The following is a 27,629-nucleotide window of genomic DNA, read 5'->3' on the forward strand; positions in this document are numbered from 1 at the left end:
TGCAAAGTCTGTTTCCTTCTCTCTTTAACTGTCCTTGAAGGGTTTTATATTTAGCATGCCTAGCAGGTCAGTCAGCCAGCAGGTCAGCTACTGGAAAGACATGGAGGGAGACAAGCAGTACTGGCTTTGGGGACCAAAGCAATTGGACTCTGTGGCTTTCTACATCCTAAGCTCAGTGCCAGGCTGGGAATTCGCCCCATCAGAGTGTGCACTGAAAGTAGGAAGTGTCTTGGGACGGTGTGCAGAAGCACAATTAAGAATGTAAGGCATTAACTGCTGCATGAGCCCGATGGTCCGTCCAGCCCTGAGCCTGTCTCCAACAGTGGCAGGAGGCAGTGCTTCCTACAGAGTGGTCATGGCCTGTGGCCCAGCCTCTCTGTACTCCCTCAGCGTTCCCAGCTGTTGGATTTGGATGTTAGAGGCTCATCACTTCTAGTATCTTCTAATGGATGCATTGCCCATCCACTCAATGTTATTGTTACTTGCCTGAAAGAGCTTAGTGTCACATACAAACTTGAGGACTTCACTGTACATTCCCCTCTTCAGGTACTCACTGAAAATATTGAATAAAGCCAGTCCCACTGTCGATCCCACACGGGGAGACCTTGCTGATGCCAGTTCTCCACCCTGAAAAGTGACTATTAAGCCTTACCTTTTGCTTCATGCTCTGCCTCCAATTTTCTATCCATAAGACTCTTTCCTCCCATACTGTGGCAAGTTAGTTTCTCTGATAACCTTCGCTGTGGGATCTCATCAAAAGCTTTTTCAAAACTGGGCTGTTCTGTGTCTGCTGGACCCGCTCTCTGTCTTTACTGGTGCACTCTAAGGACTGCAGTGCGTTGGTGAGGCAGGGTTTCTTTCTGCGGAAGCCACGCTGCCTTGTTCCCAACAGATGATGTTTATCCCTGTCTACAGTGACTTTAGCTTTTTAGACCCTACTGCCATTAGCAAGGATGGATGGCAAATTCCCTGGTCTGCAGTTCCCAGGATCCCTTCTAAAGTCCTTTTTGTGGCTGGGAGTTGCAATGGCAGCTTGCCAGCCCTCTGGCAGCCTGGTGCTTGCCATGCTGGGTTACCCTCCTCAACCGTGCAGCCCTGACGCTGAGGGGTGAGGGACAGAGTGGAGCTTTACTCAGGAGTGGAAACCACCATCCAGAGACGTGTCAGTAACTAATTGTTTTTTTAACTTCAAAACACATTTGCTCAGCTTCTGAAGTGAGTACTTAGGTGCTAGTTATTCTTTCCCACTCTTCCCTCCATAAGGACAAGGCATTTTACATGGCTTTTCATAAATGGTCCGCAGAATACAGAGAAGATGTAAACAGATTAGGTGAAAATGCAAATTCTGTCATAGGGCTCATACCTGCTATTGGTATATAATTGGTAGTTGGTGGGATATTTCCTGTGGTGTGATGGGAATATCTGCATTGGCAGTTTATTGGAGTAAAGGGGGAGAGACTGTAACTCTACACTGCAATTGTATAGATTAGGATTTAACAGAAGAAATGAGCAGAAAACTGAAGAACATAACTAAATACAGACCCTTTGGGCTAGAGAAACACCACAATGAAAAGTTTTTGGCCAACTCTAAAATACAGATATTTCTTACATGACATCTGATGAGGGACAAATGCTGCCAAGGAGACTGAGAAGATCCAGGTAGGGGAAGAGGCTGGAACGCAGCGAAGCGTTTTCTTGTGCCCGCTCACAGGCAATGCCATTTTGCAGGTAATGCTCTTTACTGATCCTCACCAAGATGGGGAGAATGGAAAATATAAAAGCAAAAAAGAAACAGTGAACAGTAAATAAAATCACAGGAGGCAGCAGTAAAAGATGTCAAATTTTTTTGTTGGGCTTGAAGCGACTGCTGAGGAGCTTTGTTCTGGGAAAAGAAAGTGCCGCAGCAGGACGGGAACACTTTGCTTGGGCGGGCTGTCATATCTGTCATCATTAGAAGCATGGACAGATGATGATGATCTCTCCATTCTGTTTCTGGTTTTTCTCAGTCTCCAGAGATGTTCACCCAGCTGTTTTCACCACAAAATTTATTCAGCTAATTTGTCCACTTTCCTTTCTTGTTTTCTTACAGCGCTTCTTACCTTCACCAAGCTGGTAGCATCTTCTCTCTGCCCACTGCTACTTTCAGCCTTCCCTGTTCCTGGGGATTACTTTCCAGTGCCCAGTGGTGTGTTACTGTCTTCCTCCTGCACTGCTTTTCAGCTCTTCTTTCCCGCACAATGTGGCATCCCACACTGCATAAGGCATGGACAAGGCAGGGGGAGAAAAAGCAGGCAGTGAGTGGGGGCTCTTTAAGCGGGTCAATTCTCATAGATACAGTCTCCTTCCTCTCCTCTTATTGCTCCCTCTCTGCACCCATCCCTCGGGTACTGACCCCTTGTTTATTTTCTAGCAGCAGTGTGTCTAAAACCAGGCAGCTGACAGCATAGCTTGGTCAACTGCTGCTGTACGATTTTGAAGACAAGCAGGTTTCACAAGGCTGCAGCTGAAGGGACAGAGTTTCTAAAAGTCAGTTCCTCTCCAGGTTTTGGGGAAGATGTGTATGATCACCAATGCTTTCCAGTCTTGGTTTTTGGTAAGTGAGTTGAAGAACAGTACTCTAAGTCCTTTTTTTTTTTTTTTTTTAATTATTTTATTTTCAAATGACAACTAGGATGTAGCAACCTACCTAGTTTTGAAACTTTGCACACCCTGAGCTTGTCACAGCCTGTGTCTGAGAAGGACTGCTCCGAATGAGATTTATGTGTGGGCATTTGGTATAATTTGAAACAGACTAAAGCTTATTATCAGGGCATTTCATGACATGCAGAGCCTTAAAACTATGATAGAAGTCATCTGGGGACCTGCACTGAGCATACAACCCTTCTCACCGGAGTTGTTCCTACCTGCTTACTTCAGCCTGCAAAACAAACAACTACCCGTGCAATCGCAGTGCGGAGAAAATGTGGCTGTGATGGATTATGGCCAGGTGTGACCTTTCACCTGTTATGGTAGCCAAAAATCTTTGCGAGAAGACTGCATGATGGAAGATTATGAGATAATAAAAAAAAAATCAGGTGAAGGATTCTGTTGTTAAGAAAGTATTAACTATTTTTAAAATACACAGCTATCTGACAGGCCGGGCCACACCTAAAAGGGCTAATGATAAAGCCACAGTTGGCTGGAATGGTTCGGTCCAAAGGGCAGGCTGGTTTGTTGGCAAATGGAGAGCATATCTTCAGTAAGCTGCTGCAACGGTTGCAAGAAACTGAGCACACAATCTATTATCAAATGCATGGTGGAAACATGACATTTCAGTAATGTAATGCACTTGTTTTTTCCAGTGGCATGAGACTAATATACTCCTTTTCTGTGCTCGATGCAGCGTCATTCACATCTGAGCAAAATAAATGGGGAAGAAGATGATTTTGGTATCTATTCTTGGCATTGCTAATTTTAGCACCCCTAAGGACACGGATCTTTTCTTTTCTTTTTTTTTTTTTTTTTTTAAATTAAAAAAAACACATTAGTCTTAGAATAAAAATAATGGTGAAGGGCAACATCACCATTGTTTCTTTTCTTTGATACTGGCACTTCGATAGCTCCTGTTCATCCCTTATGTTGTCTGGAATGAAAACCAGCCAGCGAACTCTGACACAGCGGCATTATGAAATCTTTCTAGCTCCTCTGAACCCCCAAAGCAAACCAGGGTTTGTGTAGCTGAAATAAATATAGAATGACCATGAATGAAAGCTTCTTAATTCAGCCCCATCAGTACAAAAGATTACTTCTCTAGTCTAATTTCTATGCTGCATGCAAGAGGTTTTGAATCCCAATTTTGGAATCAGTTGCCTGTTTCCCTTTTGCAATACCTCCTTCTTACCCTTGTGGTAGTTCGTAACATACAGATCCATGTATCAAAGAAAAGCGGCGGAGAAAGGGTTGTGCTTGTGATATTTTTTGCTTCCAGTCCTACCTTCTCTGAAATGCTTGCAGAGATATTTATTTTTCCTATGGTACAGCTCCTATTATGTGCTTTGCACCTTTAAATGTGCGAAGCATCCTGTCTGCCTGGCAGGACCCTGAGATTCAAGATGGAAGAGAGACAGGCTTTGTTTTCTCTCTCATGGAAATTTTGCATTCAGTCTTCCTTTACTGTTATTGCTGGCTTGTGGAGGGGGTTAGTAAACAACCCTGTCCTGTTTCCCAGTTTCTTTACATCTTCTGTAGGCAAAGAGCAGAACACACATTTTCCCCCTGCACAGGAAAATGTCAGGAAAGGAAAATGTACAAAACCTCAGCGTGGGGAAGCAGTGTCTCCGCTGCAGAGCTTTCTTGTAGCAGCCAGGCAGGCTGAACGCTCGCATCTGAAACTGCAAAACAAAGAAAATAAACTAGCAGGCACACATTCTTGAGTGCCTAAGGACTATTTCTGTTTCTCACTGACCTCCTTGCAGGCAGTACAATAATGAAGGTGTGCTGCTGTGTGGAGGCCCCATACATATGACTGCATTTTGCAGATTAGGCATTTGCCTTTACATTTTCAGATAATTTAATTTTTCTGCCTGATTTGTCCATGTTCTAGAGTATGAGCCAGTAAGAATCCTATGAAGGTCATTCTTCACCTGCAGTAGGTTACTGGTTAAATTGGTTAAGCAATGATCTGATTTTATAACTTGTTCCACATCAGCAAGCGAAGGGGCTGCAGCCAGCAGGGAGTGAGGCTTGGCTGCATCTTACGGGGGTGGCTTTCCTGTGGGGGGATGAGTTTGGAGCCCTGAGTTTCTCTGAGGCAAATTTTCTTGTCCCCACTCTCACACAGCCTTCAGAATCTGTATGGTGGCTGCTTTCTGAGAGGAGGTGAGTCTAAGGCAAGCCAAAGTGAGTGAAGCCACATAAGCATTCGGGTTTGTTTATATGGTCAGAGGCTTACCAATGCTGTCAGCTCTGACGAGTTAATGAAGAAATTATGGCAATTTGTGGGGAGGCCTCTAGGCTTTCGGCTGAGGTGTGGACTGACTGTGGTTGGAGCTGTGTTCTTTTTTCCCCCCATACAAGTGACCTCCTTGGGAAGAAAACCCCAGAATTTATGTCGGAACAGTATTCTGCATTCATTAAATAGAGATGCAGCTGCTGTGTGTGTAGATGTGTGTGTACGTGGAATAGCAGTGTTCATACCAACATCCTCCCTCAAGAATCCTGTTGCGGGAGGACAGTTATAAATAACTCTTTGGCCACTATAATTGTTCTGCCAGTACAAGCTGCCAGAGAAATACATTGACTCAGCACATGCCCGAGCAAGATCCTTTCCCAGGCAGCACCTCCCACCATATAAACGTCCCTGCAAAATCCTGTAGGTGCCTGGTGGGGCAGCGAGCCCCATCTGGCTGCTGCTGTAAACTGGCATAAACCACGCTGAATCAAAATTAATGATTCTAAAATATACTGAAGATAAAAAAACCAGTGCTTAGGCTCTAGTTAATATTTTTCCAGTGCCCCCAGTTGTATTTCTAACTACCGTTGCAAGAACTGCAAGTGCCTTTCCCTGCAGTGGTACTCAGGGTGTTTCTCGTGGAGAAATGGGTGGTGTTCTTCTGCCGATCGCACAGAGCCGCACTGGTCTTTACTGAGCCAAGTAAGATGATCTTGTACATGTTCACTGACTGACAAGTGGAACAAACTTGTCCCCCATGCTAATATTCTTAATGTCTGCTGCTACGATAGTTTTTATGCCTCTTCTGCCTGCTATAGTCTTACCAAAGAAAACTCCCTGGCCCTGTACCAGGTAGGAGGTTACAGTCCAATTTTTTGCTGCTGCTCCTGAAAGGATATTAATTATTTTTGGTAATTACATGGGAGATTCTTTTTCTTATTTTAAAAATTACCTTGAAAATAATAATTATTAGGAAGCTATCATTACTATTTTTTCAAAGCAGGTTCTACATGGAATAAAGAACCTAGACATGTGATTTGCTTTTTATCACTTGGAGCACCAAAATGACTATAAATTAATTCAAATATCATTTTCTTGAGAAAATAATTCTGCTGTTATTCAGACCCTATTTGTTGTACTTCTCAGGGCCTGTTTTACCTCTGTAATTTGAAATTATTCAGGAAAAAATCTGCTTTTTTTGTTTGTGCAAATCTCAGTTCTGCCTTTTTATACTGCTAATTCTGTCTCTAAGACTGCTTTTTTCTACTATTAATAATTCCTGCAAGTAATTGTAAGAGACTTATAGCTTCAGAATATCACTCTCTACCTTTCCAAGGACCTATCTGCACATATACAGTGTGTTGCCTTAACTATATGGCTCCATTCAAACCAGTACAATTGCTTGGTAGATATATAAGTATACTAGTGTGCTATTATTATGTTGCTGTATCTCTTTCCTGAAATGGTGATGGCATAATGCATAGTAATGCACCGTACCTTTATGTGAGTAAAATTGCACATGCAGTAAATGTTTTACCGGTATAACTGCTTTGGTAAAATAAAATTATACCCCTGCCTAATTATAATGAAAGAAAACCAGGGTGTAGACCAAGACTCACCAGTTAATTCTTTATTACAGCATGTTTGCAGCTGCAACAGAATTTAAATATTACATTTGCCCTTGTGGGTGTTTTTAGTTTTTTTCTGTAATGTCATGGATTTATTATTTCTAAATGCAATTATGACATCAGTTACATTAGGAACATTTTTATCTTTGCCCTGTGTTTGTAGAGACAAACCTCTAGAAGTCAAACAGTGAGCTTTCAAAAATGAGCTTATCTCTGAGGTTAAACAAGGTGTGGCAGCCCTGACATGGGTCTCCTGCATCAAGAAAATGTCTTTTTTCCAGCCCCTAATAGTGGTCCTTATTCTGTAATGTGAGGATAGTTTTATAGCTGTGTATTTACATATTTTAGCACCATCATATACTTTGTTTTCAATGGAGATGTTATATTTAGAAGTTTCTCAAAATGTGGAGCATGTGTTAAATTTCTTTTGCGTAATCCGTCAAGACTAATTTGATTTGAGACCAGTGCCTTTTTTTTTTTCCCCCATCTGTTTGGAAAAGTGCAGTTGTAGAGACATCAGTCATGTAACACTTTCTGTGAAACAGCTTTACTGACAGTTGGGAGTTGTCAGTAACCATGTGGATTTCAAGCTCTCAGTCTGGCTACAATGAGAAAAACCCTCTGACACAAAATTTCCACAGAGCCACAGAATTTAAGGCCGGAAGGACCCAGCATGATCATCTAGCTGACCTCCCGCCTAGCCAACACAGGGATAAGTCCTGTTTCAAGCCTAATAGCTGCAGAAAACACCAGCTTTGGGGGCAAACTTACACTCAATTTAATAGTGTTTGCTCACCAGTCACCAGTAACTTATTTCAATAGTTAACAACTATTATTTAGTTCATATATACGTTGTATACATAGCTGTGGCTTGTTTCCTGTTTAAACTGATCTAGCTTCAACTTCCAACCTTTGGGAAAGTTTTAAGAGATGCTGTTCCTTGTATAAATGTGCAGAGACCAAAGCCTGCATTGGGTGTGGGTAGAACAGGCAGATGCCCCAGGCAGCATATTGCTGGAAGCAGCAAAACAGAGCTGTGGAGGGAAAACCATGGCCCTGCAGCCTGTGCCCACAGCCCTGTGTTGAGCTTGCTCCCCCAGCTCTGGGGCAGGGGCAGGAGCAGGGGCTCGCACGCCTTGACACGGGCTCACAGGGCTTGCTGGCTCTGCCGTTGTGCAGGAGGTGGAGGAAGGTGCTCTACAGTACCCATAAAAGCTATTTTCTTTTTAACTTGGAAGCAAGTTTTGCCCCTATGCCGCTGGGAAATGTGGAATCATCCCTCAACAAACCAGTGCAGAAATCACCATTATATTCACCTTCGAAAAGCTACCATACTGAAATATTTCAGTCTCTAACCATAGGACATTTTGTACTCTCTGGGACTCGCTCCTGTTTGTTCATATTCTGCTCAGGAGGTGGCCAGCAGAACAGTTGATGAGGGCTGATGTCAGAGGTGATGTAACCTACCGCGTCATGCTTGGCATTTCCTTTTATCCGCATTGGTGTGCACCGATCTTTGCATATTAGCTCTTTTTGTGACAGCAATATGCTCCGCAAATTCAAATTCATTTACTGTGCTCTTCAAGTCTTTTTTCCTAACCTCTGCTGATCAGCATGGCATCTCTTCTGCTGCAAATCTTTCATCCTAGTAAATGTCTGAGCTTGCTTTTGGCTGCTTTGGAAAGCTTATGGTTTCACCGCACCCATGCAAATGATCAAGTTGACTCTTTGCGTTACAGTCTTTCCTCCATGTTATTTACTGTTCCCCTGATCTTGTAGTTTTTTAAAATGTTACTCAGAAATCACTGTATAGTTTCTTCCAATGCAGTGCGAAAATATGAAACAGTGTATATTCAGTTATTACCTTCTTGCAAATTGGAAACAAATCCACTTTATCTTATTTATAATAATATTTTGTTATCATTTCATACAGTTATTATTTCAGTTAGTTAATCATAGACTCAAATGACCTCTGGAGTTCATCTAGTCCAACACTCTGCTTGAAGGGGGACTGTCACCAACAGTGGACAAGGTCAGCTGTGGTCCAGGTAAATCCTGAAACATCTCCAAGAGCAGAAATTACACAACCTCTTTGGGCAACCCGTTTCAGGGTTACACTGCCCTCCTGGTGAACATGTCTTCTCATGTCCAGACCTCAGCTTGTGGACAATGGCCCCTCTGACATCCTCTGGCACTCAGAAGATGAGTTTGGCTCTTGTCTGCATAGCCACCCTTCAAAGAGCTGTGGGCAGCTATTCCAGCAGCCCTTAGCATCCCCTTGATCAGACTAAACAAGCACAGCTTCCTCAGCCCCTCTCACATCACTCCAGGCCTCTGAGCATCTCAGTAACCTTCCACTGGATACCTTCCAGCTACTCTGCACCCCTGCTGGACTGTTGGACCCGAAAACTGGGTGCAAAGTTGAATAGAGGGAGGTAATAACTTTTCACAGTTTTCTGGCCACTGTCCTCCTAATGTAGCTCAGGATGTGACGTGCCCTGTTCAGATGGGAGCACACTGGTGACTCACGTTCAGCCTTGTGCCCTCTGTAATCCCCAGCACCTTTTCACCAGGATGACTCTTCAGCGAGGTGCTTCCCAACCTGTAACGGATCATGTTTCTGTGTCAAACCTCATGAGGTGCCTGTTGGCCCAGATCTCAAGTTTATCAAGGACCCTCTGCATTGAAGCTCTGCTGTTTGTCCTGTCAGTCCAGATAGTTTAAGTCATCAACAAATCTGACTGTGTCAGCATTGAGGTTGTTGATGAAGATACTGAACAATATGGATCTCAGTACTGACCCCTTGGGTGCTCCTCTGGTTGCTGGTGACCTGCCAGACGTGACCTGATAGTTTTCAGCCCTTCTTACAGTCTGTCTTCCTAGGCCACACACTCTGAGCTTCCAAATGACAACACTGTGTGAGATGGTGTCAAAGCCTTACTAATGTCAGGTTAGATTACACCCAGCGCTTTCATCTTCTTCACACTTCCAGTCATTTCATCTTAGAAAGCAGGCCAGTTGGTCAAGTTCAATTTGCTACCAGTAAATCCATACTGACTGTTCCCAAATACCTTCTTGTCATTTATGGCCTTGGAAGTGGATCCCAAGAGGGACACACTCTCTGATCTTCTAGTGGCTGAGATGCTGCTGATCAGCAGATAGTTCCCCAGTTTCCTTTCTTGCCTTTTAAAAGATAGATCCAGCCATCAGGGACTTCCCCAGTCACCGCAGTTGTCACAGACAGTAGACAGCAGTCTCACAATCTTTCAGGTAATGGGTGCTGTCTTTTGTGTCCATCTCTTGTATGCTCCCATTTTGCATTTTGTTTCATTAAGAAGATGCTCCCGTAGCCAAATGGATCTTCTGCTGCAATTCTGTCTTCCTGCATGACAGGATTGTTTTTCACCAAATTCTCAGTAGGTTCTCTTCAAAAATTGTTCAGATCTTCTGGGCACGTTTCCACTTCATGGTTGCATCCCAGGGGATTTTATTTAGCAACTCCCTGAATAAACTGAAGTTTCTTCTCCTGAAATTCAGAGTTGTAACTCTGTTGCTTACCTGCCCAGCCTTCTTCTAGATCCTGAATTCAATTAAGATCACAGAATATAAGCCCAGGCTGATACTGTGACCTCATTTACCCCTGGCAAGTCAGGTAGACCGTGACCCCCAGCTGGCCCCTCCAGCATTCATATGATGAAATTATCACTAGCACAGTGTAAGAAGCTCCTGGATTGCCTGCTCAATGCTGTGTTGCTCTTCCAGTAGATGCCTGGATGTTTGAAAGCCTCCATAAGGATGAGGGCTGGTGAGAAGGACACTTCTGCCAGTTGTTTGCAGAAAGTCCTGTTCACAAGCTCCTCCTTGTCGGGTGTGCTGTGAGAGGCTGCCCTGTCTCCAGCAGGACTGTCCCCTCTGCTCCTCACCCAGAGACTCCCCTAGTCTCCTTGACTTTACTGCTGGAGCTTGGTACAGTCAGGGAGCTCCTTAACACAGAGCACAATTCATATGGTTCATGTTTGATTCGCTGTGATTCACACCATCTTGAGTCATTCTGAATCTCTTGATTCATATCGTTCTTGTTTCCTAATCAAGGTGTTGCTGATCTCTAACCTTACAGTCAGATGTAGCTGAAGCGAAGAAATCAAATTCCTCTTCTTATTATCCAGGCTTGGTATAGAACTGTAATAACAATAATTACATATCCTCAAGCTCTTTGAACCTGACCTGCACAGAATGTAGTGTTCTCCAAGTCGAGACATTTGCACATGGTGACATCAGAAGACGAAGCTGTATTTGCCATAGAGCGCTGCATTTGCACCCTATCATGCTGTGGCTGTGAAGATGGAAGGTATTAGAGGGGGATGTGAGCAAACCTTTGTGCTAATGAAAGTACCACACCAACATTAACATCAGGCTGAACAAGCAGAATTTTTTCTTTATTGGTTAATCCCCCAAAGCCCCAAACAATCATGCAAAGAATAGACTCTTTTGAATGAAAGTCACACATTAACTTTATATTTTGCTTCCACTCCAGTTGAGTGGGTTTTTTCCTCCTTCTCCCACTCATTGATTTGACCAGGATTTTATATAAGAGAAGAACAGAAGTGAAAATTATATTTTATTTATTTTTTTTTTTAAAGGAGAAAGCTTGATGCAGAACTTGGGCTGTTCCTGTTGCCAGAAGGTGCAGCAGCCTGGCTGTAGGGTGACCCATGGCCCTGTGCCACATCGCAAATAATGCTCTTATTAATCTCTCCAGGCTTTGTTCTGGCCCCCCTCCTAGTGGTGTCTGATTTCATGGTGTGGCGTAGCCAAAGGTCAGATAAACTACATGATGGCCAGAGTTGCTACTGAAGAAGGAAATCGGAAATGCCTCTCCCAGCAGTTTCAGCAACAGGAATGGAGAGAAAAATAATTTCTTTTACTATTAACCTGCCTGATGTGTCATCTTGTGCTGCTGTTTCAGTAGAGGGAAACTGTGTTACAGCAGTAACCCAGGGAAGCAGCCAAGCCCAGCTCTGTTGCAAACGCTTCTGGGTCTGCCTGGCTCAGTACATTTTTCAGCAAAAAAATGTTCCTTCTTTAGGTGTTTGATCATTTGCAACAAATGACACTCCCAAGCTAAAAAAGATGCTGAGCTTTGTCTCTAACTGAGCTGATGTCATTGACTGATTCATTAATTACCCACTTTTCCCCAGATCTGATTCAACATACTGTTCACAAAGAGATAACCAGTCACAAATTAGTCAAGCTGAAGTTTGATGGGCTTGGCTACAGGGCCATTTTTTTGTTACCAGTTTCAGATGACTGATTACTCCTGTGAAACTAGCAAGTGCTTCTTGCAAGTTGTTTCTTTTCTTCCATGGCTACCCAAAGTGTTTTTATTCAAATGAAATGGAGCCCATACGCGCTGGGCTGGAGCGCTTTGAGAGCAGCTAGCACAGCCAGATCAAATACGTTTGCTTACTGTAAATGTTGCTTGGTTTTCCTTGCTTTCCTTTGAACCAAGCTATCTTGTGGTTTCTGGTGACTGCTGCCTCTGTGCTATAGGCTCTGGGTAACGCTGACACATATAGGACTTATCTGGAAAAAGACTGGGGAGCAGAAGACAACGTCACTTCCTGCACACACAGGCCTGTACTTTTCTATCAAAGGTCGAGACCTCGTCAAAGCTCCTTTCAAGAAAAGCTCCTTGGGTTGTATTTGAATGATTTTGGGGGTGAGGGAACCTGCCTTTTGCTGGATAGATGCAGGAAAGCAGTAAGGTTGTTTTTGAAAAGCTTCATAATTTCATAGACAGGCATTGCAATTTCAGCCTCATATCATGACCTTCAGAATCACGTTTGGGCAAGTCTGCAGCATGTGGGACTGTGTTCTTGCTCTGTCACGCAGTGATGCATCAGCCTTGCTCTCCATCGCTGTGCGGGAGCGTTCTCTTGCAGCAGGATTCCTGCTGTCCATGGGGCATAGGGCTGCTGTTGGCCAGATCCAGCAGTGATTTGTTCCCACCTTGAGCAGATGCAGGTAATTGCACAAAGCACAGAAGAGAGGAGAGACTGATCCAAGTGGTCAGTGTTAAACCTGGCCTCCACGACAGCCGGGGCCAGGCAAGGCCTTGCAGTGAGCAGATCTGGGGCTTGTTGGCCACTTTCGAGGAGAACAGCCCCCAGCTTACTGCCCTGTTTTCCAGCTTGCCATCAGCTGCCGCAGGATGATGCTCTGCAGGACCCCCACCCCAAACCTCGCCCCATTTAATATCAGCTTATTTGCTGCACCACAGGTCATAGCAGGGACCGGGGAGGTGGCAGCCAGGGCCAGCCCTCCTGCTTCAGCCTCTGGTGTCCCTTTTGTCACTGCCTGTCCCCAGTCGGTCTCCTGTTAACCTGATGGCTGGCTGGTGGCAAACTGTGCAGGAGCCCTGCCCTCTTTGGTTCACTTACCCAGGGGGGTTTACTTTGCAGAGAGTGGTTATTACTGGTCTGCTTTTGTTCTTTGTCATCGGTCCTGCCTTATTTTTATGTGGATTAACTGTTAATAATAATGTGAAGCGTTAAGCTTTGGCAACCAGCTGAGCTCTGCACAAATCTGAGGACAACGCGGCTGCTGGCGCAAGGCTGCTGGCCGCCACGGCAGGCGGCCGGACACGCCGAGCGCTCGGTCCCGTGGCCGGCACGAGCAGCCGCTTCCCGCCGAGGCAGGGAGGGGAGGCGGGAAGGGCAGCCCAGCACATGCCAGCGCAGGGGTTGGCCCTGGCCCTGCTCGTCTTTGGCCCCGGGTTTCTCCCAGTGCTGCACTTTGGGACTCCTTCCCGCTCTCCCCAGCTCCTCGTCATCCCTCAGGAAGGCGGCGGGAGGAGGGAGGAGTGGAGGGATGAGAGCTGGCTTTCCTCACAGAAGCTACTGCTGTGGAGAGAGGCACTGCCACGGGAACGTAGATGGACAGGCAGAGGTCATTAATAGTGATACGTATTATTTTCATTGAGTCATGTTTCGCCTCTCGCTTTTGTCAGCACTCGATTTTTTGCTATTGTTATGGTGTGAATTTGGAATTAATGTAAAATATAATAAGAATCCCTCAGCTGGCAAACGCAGGCAAGACTGAAAATTAAAATGCTATGTAAATCTTTCAAAATAAGGGCATAAACTGCAGCAGGCAGTGGAATGGCTGAAGCTTGAAGATGCTGGAAAAGCCTCTCTCCACATTGTTCCAGATAATACAAAATCAATTTACATTGAATGCATTTTTTCCAAATAACCATCCACCATATGATAGTTGATATTACTAATGAATGCAGCAATTGGATCTTACTACATTCCAGGGAAATATTCTGCAGGCATTTTATTAGTTCTAAAAATAGTTTGTGGCTTCACAGTACTTTGTCATTAAAATTGCCAGGTTTTTTGATACAGATATCGTGAAATTGTAATTAAAGTGCTGCGGCGCTGGTGGCAGCAGCATTTTGTTTTGAAATCCCAGGTCCTTTCTGAGGGATTTTGAACCACCATTTATGAGATCCTACCACCTTCCTGCCTTTGCCCCTGCTGTAGTTATTAAGGTGAGAGAACAGCAGCAGGCAGCAGCCAGCTGTAAGGCAGGATGGTGATGGTGCACAGGAGCAAGGGAGGTGTCAGCCAGACTCACAGACAGCTATTCTTCCTCTGGGCTACCTTGTCCTTCCCTGATGACCCTGAAGAAAAGGCAACAACAAGCAATTAAACAAATTTCTCCTACTCCGGCTGTGGAGCAGGGCTGTGAATACTGCAGGGTCCCACACATGGCAGAAGCCCCCAGCCTCATGTGTCGGGGGCCTGCCAGGGCAGCAGGCACTGGCTAGGGCTGCCTCTCCCACAAATCTCAGCAAATCCCATTGAAATGAAAGCATCTAGCACATGGAGGGTGACAAATCCCAAAGGGCCTGGCGAGGAGATAAGACCTCAAGCGCTGCAGCACACCCTCGGCTCACTATCCTGGTAACAACCTAGATGGCTGCTGAGATTAAAACAGGCTGGCAGTGTGGCTGGATTGCACCGGAGTTGGGGAACATGCTACAGAGCCCTCTGCTTGTAGGTCACAGCTTTAAATCTGCCTCAAGTTATGAGGAGGTGGAAGTCTCTGCACTTTTGACAGTTGCTTGGAGCTCCATCTGCAGCACTGTTGGGGAAAATATCATTTCTCTTGCACCGAAGCCAGCCCCAAGCCATTAATTCCTGGCTACGGGAGAGCGATTGGGCGTGTTGCAGGATCCAGCCCGCTGTGCCACGAGAAAGCGCTGCCGGCTGCCCGGCAGTGGGAAGACGGGCCTGGGGCTCCCAGCAGCTCCGTGCAGAGCAAGCATTATTTCTGACGTGCCAAAAGGTGTTTTTTATCTCTGCAGATTAAGGCCAGCCTGAGTGTGGGGCTTCCCTGAAAGTAGGCCTCTCTGCACGGTCTTGGGCGGTCGGGCAGCGCCCCCCCCCCCCGCCCGTGACTCAGCTTCCTCATCTTGGGAATTAGGATAATAGTATCTGCCCGTGGGAGCTTCATCGGTTACAGCCAGTGGCTAAAATTGTCCAACCGAGTGAGTGAAAAGGGCCATGTATTGTTAGATTTCCCACCAGGATTCTGCTTTTTCTACTTCCTAACAATAAAAAACTAAGTGAACTGAAAATAAGACAACTGGAAGAGAGAAAAAAACCAAAACCAACCGCCAGATCTAAATAAGACTCTATTTGTGTAACACTTCCTACTGTCTTTAACGGTTTTGTTGTGCATACAGGCAAGCAACCCAGCTCTGGCCAAGAGGAAGGCTAAGACACCTGAAATGATGGCTATCAGAGGCAAAGTGGAGAGATGAGTTTCAACAGCAGCATTAATATTTTTTCAAACCCTTTTCAGCTGTGGTTACAGCTCCCATTTATTCTGCCACTGATTAATTTGATCAAACATTGTGAATAAATAATTTGTATTAAAAATCATGCAAGATCCACCTTTCATGTAGTTGGCTTCAGGCAGGTATTTATTGGATAACATAGTCTCAGACTAGTGAATGTTGACATTTAATTAATACAGAAGCTTAGCATTGCGAATGTGAAGAATAGAAAAAGACCCAGGAAAATCCTGTGATAATGAAAGGAGATGACAACTAGGTTCTGGTAGTCAGACATTTCTGTTGACATTGAAGGGTCAAATGTAGCTATCTGGTGGAGGGCTGCAAATAACACACTGCAGGTCACGTTTGCATGTACAAATAGCTCTGTACAACGCCTGACTTATACCTGCTTGAGCTGCTTGCACTTAAATTGGCGGTGCTATGGTGGATATTTTTGTCATGCCTATACTAGGAAGATGCTACCAAAATAGGGAGAGTTGTATAATGTACCAGCAAAGCGCTATGGCTGTGAATGTGCACTACACAGCTATGGGATTGCTTTCCATGGGCTGTACTTGTGAAAAAAAAGGCAAAATTTGGCTAGTAAAACTGCATCGCTGTTAGGGGATTAGCCACAATGACCTGCATACCTACGCCAGCAGAACCCTGTAATAGCTCAGAAGCACTTGTCTAGTGTCTAACTTGTGATGGGTAACATCCACCCCACAAAAGGCAAACAAACTGCAAAGAACTTGATTGTAGTAAAAAGAGAGCATTTTATCGTAGAAATCTATGGGAACTGTTTCTCTTGTCATGCATAAATCAGGAGCATGAGGTTGTCTGAATTTTCAATTCAATTAACTCCGTAGTTCTTGAGTTGAGGTGAAAATAGTTTTGGAGAAAGGAGACAGAAAGAGCTATTCTGTGCTGTACACTGAGGATATCACAAGACATGCTAAATTGCCCAGTCGCTTTGTTGGACATAAACCTACCACTAACTTCTGTTTATTCTGTGATTTACCTTACAAAAGTAACTGTGTTCAGAATCTGGTTTATTGCATGTTCAGGAGCATACTATTTTTTCCTTACATTACTGGGCTTTATAACTAAACCCCTGTACTTTCATCTACTTCATGCTGAAATTTGACAAAAAAGAGGTGAGAGTCTGTCTTTTTCTCTGTTTCACGTTGAGATTCAACAGAGAAGTTTGTACTGAGTGGAAACAGATATTCCATTAAAAGTCCACTGCTGCTGTATAATTTAAATGCTTTTTCAACACCACAAACTACCTCAAGCCAAACAGCTGGTGTTGACTAAGAACAGTGTTTCAGCCTGTCACATGCTGTGATTATTACTTCCCAAACAAGAGTTTATACTTCATTTTCAGTGAAGATTAAATTAATTAGGGTGGCAATGAGATATGGGAATAAGGAGGCGAGTGAAATCAACAGTTTTCACCTACTCTGAGGTTTGTTTAATTAACTATTTCCATTTGGAAGTGTTCTTCTGGGACTGTATTTTAGAAGTAATGTTTCTTTTTGAGCAAATACTACACTTTGCAGGTTACAGGCAAAAACACCAGCTGATCAGAAAGAGTTACTTCCGTTTTGGCTATGCATGACATACTAAAGGAAAAAAAGATGTGGAACAGAATTAGAAATTCTATCTTTTCATAGCATGTATTGGAAATTAGTTGTATCCTCCCAATAAGTATGAAGAAATTGTATTTTCTCCTTTATTGTATTTTATTAAATTCCTTTCTCATTTGCAGGAAAATTGTCACACTAGAGAAAGCTACTAATTCCTGTATCCCCATTAAAATGTAGGGAGCACTCTGCTAAACCGTCAATACTGTTGCGATGCTTCTTTCTCCTCAGATCAGGGATTATTCCTCCATTGTCAATAATAAAGTTTAATGTTTAAAAGCTTAGCTCTGCATTCATAACGCACTGTTGATATAAAAAAATCTTCCCTATCCTTACAGCTGTCTCAGTATTTTGTAACTCATTTAAAAATGAAATAAAAATGAAAAACATCTGCTTTAGAGACCAGCCCCTAAGAATCTGATTTTACAAAAATGCATGTTGCCCTCACATGCCCTTAATGACCACTTATTGGCAGTAACATAACTTAAGGTTTTAATTGATGCTTTAGCCAGGCTTTTGACTTCACAATAGTATTTGTAAAGATTCTAATTATAATGATATAGCAGAAATTAGAAGGCAATTTGTAAATTTGTAGATCGGCATGATTAATACAGTAAAACTAGAGCAGCCTAAACATGTATATAGCTCACTGATGGGAGCAGTCCATGCTTAAATGAACTATCTAAAAATAAGTGCAGATTCAGGTCTTAAGAGATTGAACACCATCAATCTGGCCAGGTTTTCATTGTCACAGAAGTGCAGTATGTAGTACAACTTGTATTCCATCAATCCCGTAAGTACAATTCCTATTTCATCAATTATACGAACGAAATTAATCTCGTTTCCTATTTGAATGTTAACTGTGAATACATATTAAGAGGTCTGAATATATTTGTTATTTAAAATTAAATAAACAAGTACATCTCAGTGTACAGTTTCTTCACAAGAAGTTTCTGACGAGCATGTAGACATCTGAGGTATTTTGACTGGACTGTGTTTCTTTCCTTGAAACACAGCCCTGGAAACCTGCACCACAGTAAATTCCAGATTCCCTTTCTGTGAGTATTTTTCTACTTTTGGTTAAAAATGACTGTGTCAGTGATGGTCTAACAAAACCTGGACAATATTTTGTCCCTCTGAAGCACATTTGAAAACACTGGATCCTAAAGGAATGCAAACAGAGGGAAAACAAATTAATTAACCGGCAGAACCATTTTGTGGTATCATTCTAAGGCATTGCCAGCCTTCTGCCTTAACACTCACCATTTTAAAAAAAGAGCAATTTAGAGATTGCATTTGCTATTCCAAATAAGTTAGAAAAGCTGTAACTGTGCATTGCCTACAGTTGTACAATTCCTTAAAAGAATGTCACTTAACATTTCCTGACCATAGCGGTTCGCTCATCTGCCAAACTGTGCTCTTCGCATGCAAAAGCCAGCCATCAGTGTTTAAACAGACTTTTTCACACAATTGTTTTTAAAATTAGTTTCCTCTCATAATTTTGATACATCCTGAGGCACCTATATTTCATAAAGGCAGAGAAGACAGAAGCATTTTGTTTCTGGGCAGCACGGAGTACCTGTTTTGAGTTAGCTCTTGCTTGTCTGACTCCCCTGAATGATTCTATTGATTTCGAGGGGTCCACTTGCATGAGAAAAGTGAGCAGCAGAGACTGGATGCTCGTTTTATTGTTTCATCCAACACAGATTCATTTTCTAGGATCAGTTATTCTGCGTGATGAATGGGAAGTGCAACTATAAAATTGAGCCTAGAAACCTAATGTTAGCAGAGAGCGTATGAAAGTCTGATTGTGAAATATGATCCAGAATGCATTTACTAACAGACAAAACTTGCAACTCATTTCTCACACAGGCAAGACTGTTAAAGTCAGTAATACTTTGCTTTTCCATTACAGCCAACAGGATTTCTGCTGCACAAAGGCTAAGCAAAGCAAAGATAGAAAGATCTGGTACTCGGAGAAGCAATACTTTCATTTACTGAAACCTTGTGCATACAGAAGGTAGAATTAATTTAATTGCAAATAAATGTCAAGAAATAAACTAAAGAAACAGTATGAGATTTTGCAACAAAAATATGTTATGGGTAAGATATTCTTTTGTGTGAGTCTTCTTAAAGAGAGAGAGACAAAGGAAAATGGGTAGGGAAAAAAAGGCTGCACTGAAAGCACATACAGAAATCAAACACAGGAAAACTGTTGGGGACTTAATAGTGCTAGAGGTAAATTGGCCGCTATTCTTTCTATCAGAAAGAGACCAGAGTATTTGATTAAGTTAAACAGGAGCCATTTCTTTGTTCCTGAGAATAGAGAAAGCAGCATTTCAACCAGACAACTGAGACAGAGAACCCAGGGAAAAAAAAATCTATTAAAGAGATAACAAAAGAGAAAAGCACTTACACTAATTCTGTCAAAACTCATGAAGCATCCTGAGAGGTTTATAAAGGTGATAGTCTTCTAAGGCACATAGAGGCTAGGCTACAGCAGAATATTTGAGGTAGGTCCAAAGGACTGGTGATTTCTTGGCATTTTTACAAGGTAAAGGCCCAGTAATGCCTATGAAATAAGCTAAACAGCTAAATCTATGAGGACCAATAAAACAGCACAGCTGTGTGGATTTGAAATTAAATGTTATAAAGACAAAAGCACTCAACCTCTGTAACACCAAAATTATTTCAAGAGGGACTGGTGAAAGGCAGGCCAAGAGATTTGGTGAATATTTTAGCTGTTTTACCTAGAACAGGCAGCGCTCACATTCTAACAAAGGGGCCGGGACTAGTACTGCTATAAACAAGAAGGTAAAAAGCTGTGATTTCTTGAAATATGCCATGTCAAATCAGTATCCTTTTCTCTCTACAATAATTTACAATATTTACCAATCAGATTGTAAAATAAAACAAACCCCTCATCTGCACCTATATTGATTTAAATCACCTTCAAGCAAAAAACAGTTCTAGCCATCTGCTGTTATTTATTCTTTAGATTTTCATATGTGAAGAAATAATCAGTTATCCTTTGAAAAAAAAGCCCAATTCTTGTATTTCTGATAATTCCATACAGAATGTATTTTACAACAGTGTCTATACTGAACACTTTTGGTGCACATACCTTGATCTTGCAGGGACTAATTTAGGGTAGGTAGTGATTTGAGAGCAAAATATGGTGCACCAGCTTCCATATTTAGGTTAATGCAAAGATTTATTAGTCCTCTAGGTAAACATTGACCTTGGCTTCACCTTGGTCAATATTTACTTCTCAGGTTAATAAATCTTTATATTAACTGCAATTGAAGTCACTCTCTGCTTAAGAGATAAAGACCAAACAGGACCTCATATGAAGACAGCATTCATCAGATAAACTCTGTAGCTTGATTTATCTTCTTGCCCACTTTTCTTAAAAAAAGGGGTAATCCACAGATGGTGAAAGATGTTCCTCTTGGCGGGGGGAGGGGGTTTTCATACCTGTAGTTTTGTGCATGTCACCTGCATTTTACAGTGTGCCTCTTGCGCTTAGGAATGGTCAGTGTTTCCACGATATTATTCTAAAGGATGTTACATCCCTACACTGTTTATTTACCTGTGGGCAACCCTGGAGACTATTTTACTAAGTCAACAGCCCTCTTGGTCACAGAGTTGGTTGTTATTTGGTTTGAACAGGGTGGCAGGTCTGATTTCTTGGAATTCATAGTTATTTTGGAAAAAGATGCTGACTGGGGTGGTGAGAATGACAGTGCAACCAAACAGCAATAATAAACAAATCAACTAACATGAGAGGATCTTGGAAAAAACCAGGAACCGTTGAACTTATCAGAAGAGAAGAGACATTGAAGACTCGACTTAACCTAACTACTGGGAATGGGAATCTCCATTAGTATGAAAGAAACTGTCTTGAGAAACATTTTGGTTAAGTAGAGGATGAAGTTACAATTAGACATTTCCTTGAAATTAAGAGTGACAAGGGAATCCAAACAAGAACAGGTTTATGCATCTTCTCTTTCCACAATTTCAAACCCTGTTGCATTGATTAAAATCTCACCATGCTGTTTTCTCCACATTTAAGTTGTGCTTTTAAAAAAACCAAAACAAACAACATATGTTTTGTCCATGGGTCTCTCTGATTCAGTCCAGACTAGATTGCACCGTATTTCACTTTTAAGTGGATTCTGAACAATATGAAGTCTTTCTGCTTGACTGTTGTCCAAAAATTGAAGACCTGTTGAGAGATAATTACTCAGATTACAGAAAAATTACAAATTTAACTTTCTGAGAAACAGAATCAAAGCAGCATTATCCTTGGAAACTAAATGGGACAGCTGTTTCATTTTTTAAAAACATATTTAAGATCTCACTTAAAATAAACCTCAACCCCTTCACTTCCACAAGCATTCCCTTTGAAGTCAATGGGATTAGCCATGGATAAAATTCATCCTAAATTCTGTGTAGAAACACAGGTACAAAGTCAGTGAATCATTTAAATCCCACAGATTCTCAGCATTAGGCTTAAAAGCTGCAGAGGTCTCCTGCTAGTCTTTTGGACGGGAGTGCTTCGTCGTCTGGAAATCTGGGGGGCAGGATTTGTCCTCGCTGGAAGATACTTTAAGACTCTCCATCTGTATTTCACTCTTCCATCGAGTTGCAGTTTCAGCATCCTATTGTTTTTATCCATCCAGCGCCGATGAGTTTACAATGATGTTGTGATGCCTTTCTGCAGGCAGTGCAGGGAAATGTCACGCAAACTCCATTAATAAATCATCCTATCGGCATAAACTATTTGAATGGCACAGCCAGCTCTACTAGCAAGACAATATATTTGCATGGTCTTGTGTGTGTGTGTGGGTACAAATCTATACCAGTATACATACTCATCTTCCAAACTCCCAAAAACTGACCTGCATCTTTTTTCTTCTTTTTTTTTCTTTATTTTAAAAAAGCAGATTATTCAGTAAATGCCAAGGATACAAAAGGATACAAGCTGTATAAAGCCAATGGTGACTCCTACAATATACCTCTGACTTTCATTGTAAATGGTGTAACTTTTCCTAGCTGTACCTGTCTCTATGCTGTCTTTTTATTTCTAGTTCTTGCAAATAAAGCACAGATAGCTTTTCCACACGGTTACAAAACCATCCAAGCTTTTTAAACAAATTTTTAAAGGATAAACATAAATAAATAAAGACGGTTTTCTTTAATTTACTGGCATGTGAACTTAGGGTTGAGAATTTAACTGTTTGAAGGCTGTACTGCGGGTAAGTGGAAGTCCTGAGGGAGGGAAAAACCAAACAAATTATGGCTGCCGACTCCAAATACTCTACTGTACTTGGTGGGGCTTGTCTTAGAGAAAGACACACGCGCCTTTCCCGGCGGCAGCGGGGTGCTGGCACATACGAACACACGCACGGGGAGCACGCAGGTGCCTGCATCCCCCCGTTGTGCAAAGCGCCGGAGCGTGTGCCCGCGCACGCCGGGGCGCGCACGGTAGCTTGACCCGCACGGCCGGGAAGCGGAGGCGCTGCCCCGGGGCTGCGGCCCGGAACGCGGGACCCCCCCACCCCGCCGGGGCCAGGGGCGCCCGCCCGGCACCGGGAGCCGCAGCCCCACCCGCGGAGGCTTCCCGCGTGGGCGCTGCGCGGAGCCCTCCCGGGCGGCCCCTCCGCCCCGGGGGCGGTCCGGCGGGTGGCGGGCGCCCCCCCCGGTTGCCATGGGACCGGCGAGCCGCCGCCGCCGCCGCCGCCCCCCCCCCCGGGCCGCCGCTCTGCCGCTGCCGGGCACCGGCGGCCGGGCCGGGCCGGGCCGGGAGGAGGCTTCCCCCGCCGCCTGCCTGCCCCGCCGGGGCCGCCCGCTCGCGGGAAGGGGGAGGACGCTTCGGGGGCCGCCCTCGGAGCGCCGTCCCTCCTCTCCCCCCGGCCGAAGTTGGCGCAGAAACGCCCCCGCGCCCGCGCCGGGTCTCTCGCCTTTGTTGTGCTGAGCCCGGCGTCGCGAACGGTCTTTACAGGGCGCCGGCAGGTGATGCGCCCACCCCGGCGAGCTGGGGCGGGAGGGGCCGGTACCGGGGCGCTGGGACAGGGGCGGCGCCGGGGGGGCGGGTTGAACCCCTTTCTTTCCCCGTTTAATCCGCTTCCCGCCCTGATGTGCCTTCTGCCCCGGCAGGCTGGAGCCGAGGGAGCCGGGCACGCCGGGTAGGCAAGGGCGCGTTTGCGTCGTTAATAAAGTAAATTAAAGGGTTTTAAAAATTAATTCTACTCATTTAGTCACCAATCTGTTAATGAGGCACGGAAAGCCCCCGAGATCGATAGTCGGGAGGGAAAACGAAGTCGGGGAAGGAGGTGCCTGCTGAATGGTAAAAGGTTTATAGAGGAAGTATCTGTATCTCAGGCGATATAAATATATATAAAAGGATATGTATAAACCCTTTGCCTGCTCCGGCGGGCCTGGATTCCATCAGCGCTATGGAGGCAGCCGCGGTCTTCCTGCTTTATGGGGCTCCAAAGTTTCCCTTCCCCAAATCCGCGGAGCTTCGACCCCTGCCCTGCTGCACCCCTCCCGGCCAGGGGAGCCTTCGGCTCGTACCCGAGACACTGGTACTCTCCGCTAGTGCGGGGCATAATTATCTTCCCTTAATTGCAAATTCAACCAAAAATCGAGCCTGCTGTTATTCAGCCACCTCTAAATTATGGTAATTAGGGCTTTTTTTTTTTTTTTTTTCATGTCAGGTGAATCCCTGGGCTCAGTGTCAGCCCTTGCATGCGGTAGTGCAACACGTAAACCTTACGCTGTGCCGCGCCGCTCGGGAAACCCACCGCCGGGGGAAGCCCGACTCCCGGGGGTGGGCTCGGCTCCAAGCAGGACGCGCTGCTACGGGGTGCGGGGGGAGCCCGGGGGGAGCCCTCGGGGAGCCCCCCCCCCCCCCGCCGCCACGAGGCGACGCCCACTCGTCCCCCCGCCGCCGCTCCGCACCGGCACCCACGGCTGCCGGGGATGCATTTTGTCGCCGCCCCCCCGTCCACGCGCGGCGGCTGGGAGTCTCTTCGGAAAACCGACCCTCTCCCCCGCTCCGACCGAGCCCCGCCGCGGGGGCGCGCTCCCTCCGGGCGCGCTCCCGCCGGCCCCGCCGGGTTTGCCTTCGGGGGCCGTCGGGGCACCCCGGCCGCCCTCGGGCCCCGCAGGGCCCGGGCAGGGGTCTTGGAGCCGAGCAGGACGGGCTGGGGAGCGCCAGCTAGCAGCTGGGTGTTGAACCACGGCCAGCTTCTAGCATGGTGCTGGGGCCGATGGCTGCAGGTGCTGCCCAAACTCGGGTCTGTTCCCAGCATCTTTCGGGGATGCGAGAATGAGCCCATCTCCTGGATAAGTCCCTTCACTGGCCTGGCACTGTGTGGCTGAGCCGTAGGTGAGGCTAGCAGAGCATGCAGTGCTGAGGCGTGCAAAAAGGTCTTGTAGTCTTGTCTCTTTCCTCAACAGCACTGTCTGAGAAGCGAGCAGAGTGCTACTCCCTGGGACCTGCAGCTCCTGCCGAGGAGCCGGCCCCTGGGCTCGAGGTCCTTCTTTAGGCTCATGAGATAAGCCTGGCCTTTCTCCCCAAGCTGGGGTTAGCTGAGTGCACTATTCCTGCCGAAGGACCTGTGTCCTTCTGGATGAAGCTGGGGGGCTGTGCAGAAAGGAATATCAGATTTGTCCGTAGTCTATGCTGTGGACCTTCTGCCAAAATGGAGGGAGCCTGTGACTCAGTCCCCGGTGAGATTTAGGCACTTCATGCAGTGATGCGCATAGAAAATACATAAGCAGCCTTTATGTCAGATGCTAGAGCATGTCCAGCTGTAGAGGTGCAGTCTGCTAGTACTGCTGTTTGCGAAGTCTTAAATCCGGTGTGCTGCCTTTTGGGCTGAAAGGGAAAGAATTAATATTTTGCATGAAAATGTGGCATCAAGCTTTCAGAAAACTGCGTGTAAATTAGTGCTCAGGAAGTGATCTGCCACAGCACTAAGTACAAGAGCTGCATGAGCACACCATCTCGTTAGCCAGCAAGATGCTGCTCGCTCTGGTTGTGTTCTCACGTTTGGTGGTAAGGCTGTGTAAGGAGCTCTTCCTCTCTTATCTCCAGTTTATTCATTCTTGCCCTTGTGCTGCCTGCTGTGCTGTGCCTGCAGAGCTATTTGTGTGGCCCTGAGTGCTACAGACTGAAGAATTGTTATGGCTATTTTTTATTCCCCACCTCTCCTCCAGTCTAATAACTCTGAATTCTGCTGGGGAACTGTGCACCTCCCTTCCCCAGGCAGGCTCCTACTCTGTATCTTCATTAACACAAATCACACAGGACTCACCTGCAGCTTCTGATATCCCAAGCCAGGTGATGGAGTGTGGGATAGATAAAACTACAATAAATGAAAAGTTTATTTTTCATTACACTTACTGTTCTCAGTGGGAGGTTTTTTTCCTGAGTAGGAAATTCACACAATAAGATACTGCCTGTAAAATACATATATAAAATCAAGCACTCAAAAATTAGGAAATGATAGGATGAAACTGTTCTCTACAAGTTAACACGGCCTTATTGCAAAGGTCTGTTTTCATTGAGATTTTACATCACCTTTGCTGCAAGACTCCCTCATTTAATGCAGAAGATACTCCATGCCCTGCAAGTGAGTCCTGGTTGTGTTTCAAACACTGTCCTTTCCATGCACGAGCTGCGGTGTTGTGCAGGCAGCGTGGGAGGGAAACCCTGCAGGCAGCATGTCAGGGCTTTGCCTCTGCTGCAGAGCTCATCTGTCACCTGGGCTGGTCCCTGCCACAAACTTTTCTGAGATGGCCATCTTGTGCTGTTCTTATTTCTGGCCCTCAAAGAACAGCTGAGACCTGAGCTGAAGGGGCTCTAATTCGGGAAACACTTCTGTTTCAGTTGTTGAGAACTATGCTGTGAATCTGTGAAGTGCTACTGCAAACACAAAGATACCACAAGACTCAGATCCCAGTGTTACCAGTTGGGAGATCCAAAACTGAGGGCACTAAACAGGTCTTACTGTCCCTTCCCAGCCTCACCTGGGGCTTCCCCGACCCTGCCCACGGCCCAGAGCCCCACATCAGCCCAGCCTGTGGCCGTCAATCGCTGCCCCAATGATGCTGTAGGCTGCTGCAGCCCCTGCCCCATTGGCCCCGAAGGAGCAGCCAGCCCTTGTTACTCCCTGACAAAAATCATTTGAGATATCTAATAATTCAGCTTTAAATTTTGTCTTTCAAGGTCTTGCATATACAAATAAGAGAATAATGCCACCTTGCCTTGCAGTGATGTAGTGCAAATAATTTAGCATTTCTAACGAAACAAGCCAGCGAGGTGGGAAGACCAGAGGAAGGCCAATAGAGATCTTACTGGTACAGTGAGAGGCTGGAGAGCCCCCACTGGAACATGGAAACAGCAGATCCCATATTAAAGCAACCACATGGGTGTGAAGAATCGGATACTTCTCGGTTTCCTCTTAGCTGTTGTCTTGAGCAGCCAAATTGCTTAAAAACTAAAATGTCCTTCAAAAGTCACCAGGCGTTAGCTAATCTGTAAAACTTGAAATAATATTACACTCTGTAATATTTTTCAGTGCATAGCCTGTTACTTCCCTTCTCCCCAAATTTTACTTGCTGAAGGGGGATATGGTGGCAGAGATGACCTGATTCTGGCCTGGTTGAAGTTGATGGGAATTTTTCCCTGACTCCATGGGAGTCAGCATTTCACACGAGGCAAATAAAGTTGCATTAAATTCAGCCAAGGTCAGTGTGGATTTGTTACAGAAAGCTGTTTCCTTGAGCCTGCAGATACTGTCCCTGTTTTAGGTAAACCAAATTGTGTTTTAAATCCCAATTTCAGAAGCAAACACAGATGTGATAATTGCCACCTATGAGCAGGAAACTATGATTGTGTGGATGGGTCAACATGCTGCCTGGGCTTGCGCCAGACAGGCATTTTATTTATGTTACAGAAACAATAGTTTGTTTAGAATGGAAGTTTTAGATTAAATCCTAGTGTTTTAGGAATAGTAGAGTCAGTGAAGCTTGTGCTGTCACTAGTTCGCAGTCATTCTGCAGAGGTATCATCTGCTCTGTATTTTATTTGCTTTGTACATTATTTGCAATAGTGTTAATAACACTGTTTGCAATATTAATAATTTAGGGTTGCTGTGAACTTCTGCTTAACTGTGTGTGTGAAAATTATTTGGGATGGTACTTATACAGCCAGTAACATGCCATCTGGGAATTTGCAGGTATTATTTATTAGCAAGTTTGGTTAGAAAGCCCCAGCATGCACGTGTAATTGCCCTTGCCCTCAATTTGAGCTTTGCCCTGGCAGCAGCACCCCACCCTGACGGGTGGGCAGCGCAGCAGGAGGGATGCTCGAGGCACGGTGATGGTCTGGAGTTGGCCTGACAACATGGAAATTGTGCGCAGGTGCCTCTGGCCTCCTTGGTAGTGGAGGAAGGAGTGAGGGTGAGCTTCCAGAGAACAGGAGACACTTTCACTGGAAATATTTTTTTGTGCTGGTAAAGGCTTTCTGCTGAGTACCTTCACAGCAATGAAAAGCAGTT

At 44.9% G+C, this 27,629-nt stretch overlaps 1 long non-coding RNA gene across 2 annotated transcripts in view; it reads left to right on the forward strand.

The window, feature by feature from the left end:
- LOC135312108 (uncharacterized) overlaps positions 1-27,629 on the forward strand; it is a 40,575-nt gene that overhangs the window by 339 nt on the left and 12,607 nt on the right. The gene's annotated exons all lie outside the window — the stretch shown is intronic.

Source organism: Phalacrocorax carbo, chromosome 2 (assembly GCF_963921805.1).
Source record: "Phalacrocorax carbo chromosome 2, bPhaCar2.1, whole genome shotgun sequence".
Taxonomy (NCBI): Eukaryota; Metazoa; Chordata; class Aves; order Suliformes; family Phalacrocoracidae; genus Phalacrocorax; species Phalacrocorax carbo.